This window comes from Clupea harengus, chromosome 17 (assembly GCF_900700415.2).
Source record: "Clupea harengus chromosome 17, Ch_v2.0.2, whole genome shotgun sequence".
Taxonomy (NCBI): Eukaryota; Metazoa; Chordata; class Actinopteri; order Clupeiformes; family Clupeidae; genus Clupea; species Clupea harengus.
In genome coordinates, this window is record NC_045168.1 from 45,001 (window position 1) to 55,000 (window position 10,000).

The window sequence follows — 10,000 nt, forward strand, 5'->3', positions numbered from 1 at the left end:
TATTTTTGATAATTTTAAAATATACCGTGATTGACTATGATCTGACAAAGGTGGTTTGTGGTTTGACCGTAAATGCTCTGAAAGTGAATGGATCCAAATCTGTAATTCATATAATCAACAGTTGAAGCTGCCAAGTGATGAGCTGTAGGTGTACCTCCCAAAGGAGTCCCCTCGCACCCTACCATTGAGCATGTACAGACCAAGGTTTTTTACAGAGTTCTATAAGTGATTTTCCATTTTTGTTAATAATTTTGTTCGGAAGTGTTACGGAAGTGTAGGTTCATCAGGTCTTGTGGGAAGCTGCTGCCAAGTATGTGGTTATTGCCATCAATCTGAGGTGAAGTCAGGTAGAAGATCCTGTTCTAGCATTGAAGTCACCGCAGAATCAGCACTTTTCCCTGGGCCTGGAAGTCGTTGATCTGACTATGGAGATTCTCAAAAGATCTCCTCATTGTAGTAGGGAGATTCAGAGGGGGGAATGTAAAGAGCACAAAGGAAAAATGTCGCTCTCAGTCTGTGTTCGTTTTTTGTTGATTTTTAGCCAGACATGTGACTCCTCTATTTGCTGGTAGTGATGAAATTTGCTATTTCAGTTTTGTACCAAATAATTTTGCCCCTGAATCTCTCCACGGGTGACTTTTGAGTCTTTTCTAGATGGAAATGACTATTTCACAATACCTGTTGGTGCAGAGAGTCATTTCACCGTTTCTGCACCATGTTTTCTGAAGGATTATAACATCCATGTTTTTTATATTTTTCTTAAATTCCAGGGCTGTAGTTTTAAATCCAAAGCTCGAAGATTTAATACCCTGAATATTCCATAGTGTAACCGTCAAAGATTTCATTTGTATGGAAGGATTTAACAACATTTTTTAACAAGATTCATCATCTCAACAATTTTTTTTTTTTAATATAATAATAATAATAATTTTGACATTCCTTGTCCCTTTTTTGTTCATCAGTTATCCTAAATTACTCACACTAGTCCATCAGATGTGTGCATATGATGCCAAGCAGTTCTCTGATCTCCTCCAGCTTGCTTTTGCTGGGTCTGTTTGCTTCACTCAGCACTGCAGCATAGCTGGGTTGCCTTGGCTGCTCCAGCTTGTGGGGTGCCTGCATGAGGGCCTGATGCCAGCTTGCCGGGAGGATGGGGTGGTTACCATGATGCACGGACGTTGGTTGGTGCTCCAGTTCCTGATGCTGCTGATGTTGTGGCTGAGTCAGATGGTCTTGGTGTGGCGGCCTGGATCGTTGGTTAAGTTGCTCGGGGGGCTTCTGATGCCATGTGGGGCGCTGGGTTGAAAAATTGTGGGGCTTTTGGTGTCTGTGCCGGGTTGCAGGGTTTTCGAGGCCTTCCATGCTGGGGCTGTGTGGTATGTCCTGGGCATAGAATGGTGGATGTAATGGGGTTCAGGGGGGGAGGATCTGGCGGCCTGGGGAGGCGTGGTGGCTTTTTTGTTGAGACTGCGGCCAAGGGCAACATCTTTCAGTGTTCTCGCAAATATGCTGATCACATCCCCAGGTGGACATGGTCATGCAGGCTGTGGAGACCAAGAGTGGGGTGGTGTGCCAGGTGGACATTTGGCATGAGGGCACATCCTCGGGAGATGGCTGCGTTTACCATTTGTATGGTGTCTGGGTGGAAATCTGCTCTTGGAAGTATGGTGGAAATTACTATTTTGGCTGTAGGCTAAATGCCTATTTACAGACTCTCTCCATCTCTCTCTCTCGCTCTCTCCATCTCTCTCTCTCTCCATCTCTCTCTCTCTGTCCACCTCTCTCTCCATCTCTCTCTCTCGCTTGCACTCTCTCCATCTCTCTCTCTCTCTCCATCTCTCTCTCTCTGTCCACCTCTCTCTCCATCTCTCTCTCTCGCTTGCTCTCTCTCCATCTCTCTCTCGCTCTCTCCATCTCTCGCTCTCTCCATCTCTCTCTCTCTCTCTCGCTCCATCTCTTTCTCTCTCTCATCTCTCTCTCTTTCTCTCTGTCCATCTCTCGCTCTCTCTCTCGCTCTCTCCATCTCTCGCTCTCTCCATCTCTCTCTCTCTCATCTCTCTCTCTCTCGCTCTCTCCATCTCTCTCTCTCTCTCATCTCTCTCTCTTTCTCTCTGTCCATCTCTCGCTCTCTCTCTCTCTCGCTCTCTCCATCTCTCCCTCTCTCTATCTCTCTCTCTCTCTCCACCTCTCTCTCCATCTCTCTCTCTCTCTCTCGCTCGCTCTCTCCATCTCTCTCTCTCTCTCTCTCCACCTCTCTCTCCATCTCTCTCTCTCTCTCGCTCTCTCCATCTCTCTCTCTCTCTCTCTCATCTCTCTCTTTCTCTCTGTCCATCTCTCGCTCTCTCTCTCTCCTCGCTCTCTCCATCTCTCGCTCTCTCCATCTCTCTCTCTCATCTCTCAATTTCAATTTTCAATTTTCAATGGCTTTATTGGCATGAATGTATGGTACACTGTTGCCAAAGCACTTAAACAATAAGAACAATAATAATAACAACAATAATAACAACAATGGTAATACAGGAACAGATAAGTTAATTAAATAATAAAAAAATAAATAAAAATACATAAAATAAAAATGCTTAAATAAAAAACATTACAATTATAATAATTACGTAAAGAAAAAACATAGACAGATAAGAATAGATACAAAAAAATTAATAAATAAATAAATAAATAAAAACACTATGAGTTCAGGCCTATGTTTATTGGTGGTATGGCCTGCTCTCGGAGGATGTGGCAGGACTGCACATATTCGGAGGCTAAAATGTTACAGGTCTCTATTACCCCCAGGAGGAATGGTAGTTTTTGTTGGTTCGTTAGGTTTATGAAACCTGGGTGGATGTATTCAAATTGTTTGTAATATGCACTTCTTATATTGTGGTATTTTGTACATTCCGTCAGAAAATGAGGCTCATTTTCGACAGCGTTAATATTGCAGTGGACGCATAGTCTCCCTTCGGGAGCCACCCAGCATTGTCTGTGTCGCCCCTTTTCTACTGCAAGACTATGGTCGCTGAGCCTGTACTTTGTTAATAGAATTCTTTGTTTATAATTTTTTATTTGGATTAAGTATGGTGCCAATTTGCAGTCCTTTTTTAATGTTCTGTATACATTTAGCTTGCTGGATTCTTTCATTTGATTCTTCCAGCAGTTAGTGTAATTTTCTATACAGCTTTCTTTTAACTGTTTTAGTTTTGAGGCAATGCTTAAGTCTTTCTTGCTGAGCCCATGTTTTTGGACAAGGTAGTTGAAGGGGTCTCTCTCTGGGTGTCCATCCCTCAGTTGGGCAGCAGTGTGGTGGTGCCTGTCTGGTTTGCTTATTTGCAGATGGTTCCAGAATTTTGCTGCTCTCTTTTGTATGTCTAGAAGGAGTGGGTATCTTCCCAACTCTGCTCTACACGCTATGTTAGGGCAACTCCTGTTTACACCCAGTATATTTTTGCAGAATTCCAAGTGGAATAGTTCGGGGTGGCTTTTGTCCCATGTGTCCAATTTATTTTTAAATTTAGTTCCCCAAACTTCACTCCCATACAGTAATATTGGTTTCAGTATTGAATCAAAAAGTTTTAGCCAGAGTTTTATGGGGGGGTTATATTTTAGTAGTGATTTCCTGAGCATGTAATAGGTTTTTCTTGCCTTTTCCGTTAGATCTGTTATTGCTCCATCAAAAAGTCCAGTTGAAGAAATCGTTAGTCCTAAATAACAATATTTTTTTACTTGTTCCAGTTTTTCTTCGCCAATTGTGAAGCTGTAATAATTATTGTGTTTGGAATGTCTTTTTTGGAATACAATGATTTTGGATTTATCCAGGTTAATTGGAAGGGCCCATGTTATACTGTATTCGTTGATAATATTCAGACTTTCCTGAAGCGCCTCTGGACTCGGGGAGAGTAGGAGGAGATCATCGGCAAAAAGCAGGCATTTAATTTATTTATTTAGAAGTTTAAGACCTGGGGACGAAGATCTTTCAATTTTTGTGGCCAAATCATTAATATATATATTGAATAAGGTTGGACTTAAGCAACAGCCTTGTCGAACTCCTTTTGTCTGATCAAAATAATCTGTTAGTCTGTTGTGAATTTTTACACAGCATCTATTGTTTTTATACATATCTTTAATGATGTCATACGTTTTGCCTCCAATTCCACTATCAATTAATTTCAACATAAGTCCATCGTGCCATACTGAGTCGAAAGCTTTGCTAAAGTCAATAAAGCAGCCAAATATTTTACCTTTTTTAACATTTTGTACATGTTCCTCTATGAGTGTGTGCAAAGTGTATACATGGTCGGTTGTTCTGTTGTTTTGAGCCAATCTGGGATGAATTTATTATATTGTTGTTCTGGATACATTTTTGAATTCTATTGGTCAGGATGCCACAGAATACTTTCCCTAAATTGCTGCCTTGTGAGATGCCTCTATAATTATTAGGATTAAGTTTGTCACCTTTTTTATGGATTGGAGTGATGTGGCTCACCTTCCATTGTTCTGGAAAATGGCCTGAAGACAGGATTAAATTGAATAATTTTAACGTGGCCTCTCTTAATTTAGGTGTGCTGTGTTTTAGCATTTGGTTGTACACTCCATCTATGCCACATGATTTTTTGTTCTTGAGGGATTTTAATTTTGAGTTCAATTCTGATAATTTTATAGTGGAATCTAATTGATTTAGCCTGTCCTTTTGTGTCTCTTCAAGTTTTCTTAACTGAGATTCTAAGGTTTTTGTTTAGAATTTAGGTTATCTTTTTTGTACAATTTTTCAAAATGTTCTGTCCATTTTCTTCCATCAACTAATGGGATGACTTTTTCTTTTCTTGTTTTGTCAAAGTTATTCCAGTGTTCCCAGAAGGAGTTATGATCTAATGCGTCCTCCATTTCTTTGAGTTGGGCATTCATATGGTAATTTTTTTTGTGTCTTAGAAGCGATTTGTATTTCTGAAGGGTGTTAAGATATTGTGTTCGAATTTCTTGATTTGCAGGATTTCTGTGTTTATTGTTTGAACTTAATCTCAATTCTTTTCGCAATTTTTTACAGTCTTTGTCAAACCATTTGTTTTTGTTTGAATTCTTGATTTTACTTTTTTTGGTAGTGCTGTGTTTGACTTTTTTTAATGACCTTTTAGCTGCAGTTAAAAGTATTTCTGTAATTTTTTCGGCTGCTGAGTTGATGTTCTCCCTGCTGTTTTCAAATTTGGTAAAAAGGAAGGAGTAAGTCATATCTTCAACTTGGATGGAGTTTAGTTGCGTTATGTACTGTTCTAGGTTGTCATTATTCCATGCGTATTTTACAGGGAGTGGGTGTAAGGCTGGTGTTGTTTTTTGTTGAACTACGTTAGGGTTTTTCTTAAGGCTGATAGTAATATGGCTATGGTCTGACAAAGGCAGCTGTGGCATCACCATGAAATTGTTTATTTGGCTTGGGTCTAAATCAGATATTGCGTAGTCCACCACACTGCTTCCCAGGGATGAACAGTAGGTGAATTTGCCCAGAGAGTCTCCCCTTGTTCTGCCGTTGACGATGTACAGGCCAAGGTCTTTGCAAATTAGTAAAAGTTCCTTGCCATGTTTATTGAGTATGTTATCGAAAGTATGTCTATATGTACTCACAATGGTGTTTTGTTGGAGTGTTTCTATATATTTTAGGCCAGCTGGGTAAATGAAATCTAAGTCGTTTCCGGTTCGAGCGTTTAGGTCTCCCATTAGGAGTATTTTCCCGATTGACTGAAACGCAATGATCTCTGATTTTAAGTTTTCAAATGTGCTTTCGGAGTAATATGGTGATTCGTAGGGAGGAATGTACAAGGCACATAAGTACGTGTCATGATTGGAGAAAGTGAGTTCTTTTGAGAGTTTGATCCATATATGTGATGGTCCCTTCCTCTCAATGTGAACATACTTTTTAATAGATTCTCTGAACCAAACTATAATTCCTCCTCAGCTCCTGCCACATTTAACATTGGTGTGTTTAATAGCGGGTATATATATTTCTCTGTAATTAGGTAGGGAATAGTGTTCCTGTCCATTTTTATTCCAAGTTTCAAGTGCTATCAATATGTCAGATTTATTTACAATATTTACAAAATCAACATTGCGAGTCTTATCTCCAAATAAGGAAGAATGTATTCCCTGAACATTATAGCAGGTAATTTTAAAAGATGTCATTACAACAATATTGTTTGCCAGAGTTAATGATGGTTTCTCTACTCGGTACAATAATTAGACCTAATAACCCAAGTTTTAACATTTAACTAATTTAAGAGACTATCACATATAAGTCGCAGCATTGACCTTATCTGAGACAGATCTGTATCTCTATTAGATACAGCAGCAGCATAAGGAGGCCTATGTGCCTGGACTGAGCTCTGTCCATCTGGGATTATGGCACTATTCACTGAGCTTAGGCCTAAACGTCTTTCTCTGTTCAATGCTGTGTCTTTAAGGGTTTTGGCAAACAGCTTCATTCCTTCTAGGTGGATGTGCACATTGTCATACAGATGGTTAACAGTAATGTTATTATGATGTGCAATCTTTACATTAAGTATTCCAGCACAGAAGGACATAAGTTTTGCATTAATTTGGTCTATGACACTTTTTGGTGTGTCACGTCTTGGGAGTAAAGCAGTGTTAATTTTGGCAGCTATTTTAGATTTAGTCTTAGTCTTAGTCTTTAGACGAAAATGCATATTAGTTTTAGTCACTTTTAGTCATTTTTATCCTGCTTAGTTTTAGTCTAGTTTTCGTCGACGAAAACTCAGAACATTTTAGTCTAGTTTTAGTCTACGAAGTCTCATTACATTTTAGTCTAGTTTTAGTCACATTAAACAAAAAATTAAGTCCATCTTATAGTCACATTAAACTCCTTTCCATCCCTTCTCAGGCCTGGGGACCCCTTGTGTTGTGTCTACAACTGCATAATAGTCAAGCTTGCAGTACGTAAACTGTGGATGCAATTAGTCTCTAAGATACAGATCTCCTATGCCTACAGATGAATTCAATGTAAATAATAATTTTAAGGCAATACTTAATTAACAGTATTATCATTAAAATATAAGAGAATGTCAAGTCTAGATTTTGAAGATTCAAATGATCTGATAACACAATACAACTACTATGCCTACCTGGCCTTAGTTAAATCAACCACATATCCTCCATATGAATTGCTGTGCAATCTGATAACCAACATACAGTATTTAGCTAGACGGATAGTTTGAGAGTTGAAAGTAGTGCTAATAACAATTACATAAATAGACAAGGATATGTAAACCAATCACATATTCATTTATTTTGTCTTGATTAATGTCATGCGTGGCCTGTCCTATAGTCCATTCTGCAATGTGTTTACTAGCTAGTTATCGATAGCTAGTATAACTTAGCTATGCTACCTCATAGTTAGCCAACGTTAGCTAGCTAAAAGTTTTGGAACTCATTTGCCAAGCCAAACGGGAGGTTTCAATCGAAAATGACTAGCTAGTTATCCAAGCTGACACAACCTATACACTCGACTGCCCCTTTGAAGTTAACTTAACGTTGGCTAATATATTCGAATAACTAGTTAACATTAGCTAATTATCATTGACAGTTACTAGCTAATTTACCTTGGCATAAATGGCAGGGTTGTCTTATGCGCTTTCAAGTGCCTCTTGTTGTGTTCTTCCCATCTATTTTGAAGCCACACGGTTTCTCTCCGGTTATTGCGGTGCATAGTGTTTTATTTTCTGTCAAGTTATAATTTAAGACTGTCCAGATATCTATTCTTATTTGTCTTCCAGTACCGAGTGCTTGAACTTCAGCCATCATAACGTTAAGCCATAGGGCGTCACTTGCATCTGGCCATCTCAGGGAGTGGAGGAGGGATAGATACAGGACCGGGCAACATTCAACCAATGATGTGCATACAAGTTTAGAAAAAAAAAACAATTGTGACTTAGTCAACCACCAACATTTTCGTTTCGTCTCGTCTCGTCAACGAAAGTTAAAATAGATTTAGTCATAGTTTTTATTAATAAAGATCCATTTTCGTCACGTCTTAGTCTCGTCTTAGTCACGGGAAAAAGGTCGTTAACGAATATTTTTCGTCATAGTTTTCGTCAACGAAATTAACACTGGAGTAAAGAGGAAATAATTTGGGTATTTTTGAGTGGCAGATTTAACTATACCGATTAATGCTTCTGCCACATCAGTCTTTCTTGCACTGAAATCGTTTGTCCCTGTGTGGATGATTATGTGCGATGAGTTTTGGATGCCTTTTTGCAGTATATCTTGAGCTGCTTGTGTGGTTGGGCACCAAAGTTTCTTGGCGTGGCTCCTTGGGAAAAGGCGTTTTTGGTCTAGGTGGTTCCCATTGGAGTCACACAGGATGAAGATGTTGTTCGTTATTGCTGCAGGCTTCATTCCTTTTTGGCCATGGCTGATGTTCGATGAAGACGAGGCTGGACAGCAATGGCTGCTGCTTTGATGATGAAGGTGAGGTTGCAAGTCTTGAGGTGACGCTGGAGGTACAGGCACATCAACAGAGTTTCTTAGCTTTCTGTCCTTGCAGTTTAAGGGATATCCCCTAGGACCCTGTCTGTGCCGCTCTTTCATCAACAGCTCCTCCTCCTTCCGCTGCTCCTGGTTCCCCTCGTGCTGGCTGGCTTGAGGTGGTAGAGCTGGAGGGACAGGTACGTGGGCAGAGTCGGTGATATCGCCGGACAGGATGGTGGATTTGTCGGACAGCTCTCTGCTCCTGCGGTCCAAGGGCTGTCCCCAAGGACCCTGGCTGTGCCATTTCCTCCTCGACAGCTCCTCCTTCTTTTGCGGCTCTGGGTAGGCCTCCTGCTCGCTGGCTTGAGGTGGTAGAGCTGGAGGTACAGGCACGTGCGCAGACTCGGTGTTGCCATCAGATGGGATGGTATTTTTGTCTGATAATTCTCTGCTCCTGTAGTCCAGGGGATGTCCCCTAGCACCCGGTCTGTGCCACTCTCTCCTCAACAGCTCCTCTTTCAGAGTCCTCACCTCCTGCCGTAGCTCCTGGTTGGCCTCTTCCAGCTGCTTAACTGCCAGGCAAAGTTGTCCAACCACATCCATGCTTGGGTGGCTCATTTGGCTCTGGAGTTGCAGCAAGTTGTTGTTGGTTTCTTCTTTGAAGGTTATGTAGTCCTGTTCAAGTTCAACCAAGGTGTCTCTCAGTCCTTTAGTACCGGGGGAGTCATAGGTCTTTAGGCATATGTCATTGGATATGACTGTGGTGGGATCTTGTTGTCTATTTTGACTGTTTGAGCTTGTCTCAGCTCCTGAATAATTATCTGTGGTCTCTATTTCTGGATCTTTTTTGTGTTTCTTTGAACTTTCTCTGAAATTGTGTGAGGCTCACTTCGGATCCTTGTACCATTACAGTCCCGTTGTGATACAGGTTAACTGTAAGTTTGAAGTCCATAGCCCCCTGGAGTGTAATTTGTCTTCCTTTACTTATTTCTCCCTTCCTCACACATTTCCAAGCAGCACAGAGGGTGGTGTGCCATGCCGTGGGATATTGTGTGAAGAAAAGGAGGTTACACAGGACCTTGTTGTCGTCAGGTCCCTTGTAGTCCGAGATAAGGACCTCTGGATATTTTTTCATAATGTCTTCTTTCATGTTTTTCTTATCTTTAGCTGATTTTATATTAGCTGGATAGGTAATTAGCAACTCATCTTCATTTTTGAAAGATGCCTCTCCTCTTGTCTGGTTAACCTCCACTGCAGTATCCATTATGATGTCATGAAGTGACAGTTAGGCTAATACTACCAGCTATTAATTTTGCTTGATAGATCCTTTGAGTCTTTTCTTTGATAGGTTTAGATGTTTCTTAGGGTTCCTACCTTCTGAGTGTTCTTGTTCAGGTGGTCCCCTTGGACTTTCCAATTAGTTTGCTGTACTTTGAGTATTTGAAACAACCATTTTCTGGCAAAAAATGGTGTTTTTTTTAGGAGCTCATTTTAACTGCTGCCATCTGACGATCAGCATTCTAGAACTCTCTCTCTC

At 40.4% G+C, this 10,000-nt stretch overlaps 1 protein-coding gene across 1 annotated transcript in view; it reads left to right on the forward strand.

The window, feature by feature from the left end:
- Positions 1-10,000, forward strand: part of hacd1 (3-hydroxyacyl-CoA dehydratase 1) — a 22,786-nt gene that overhangs the window by 10,603 nt on the left and 2,183 nt on the right. The gene's annotated exons all lie outside the window — the stretch shown is intronic.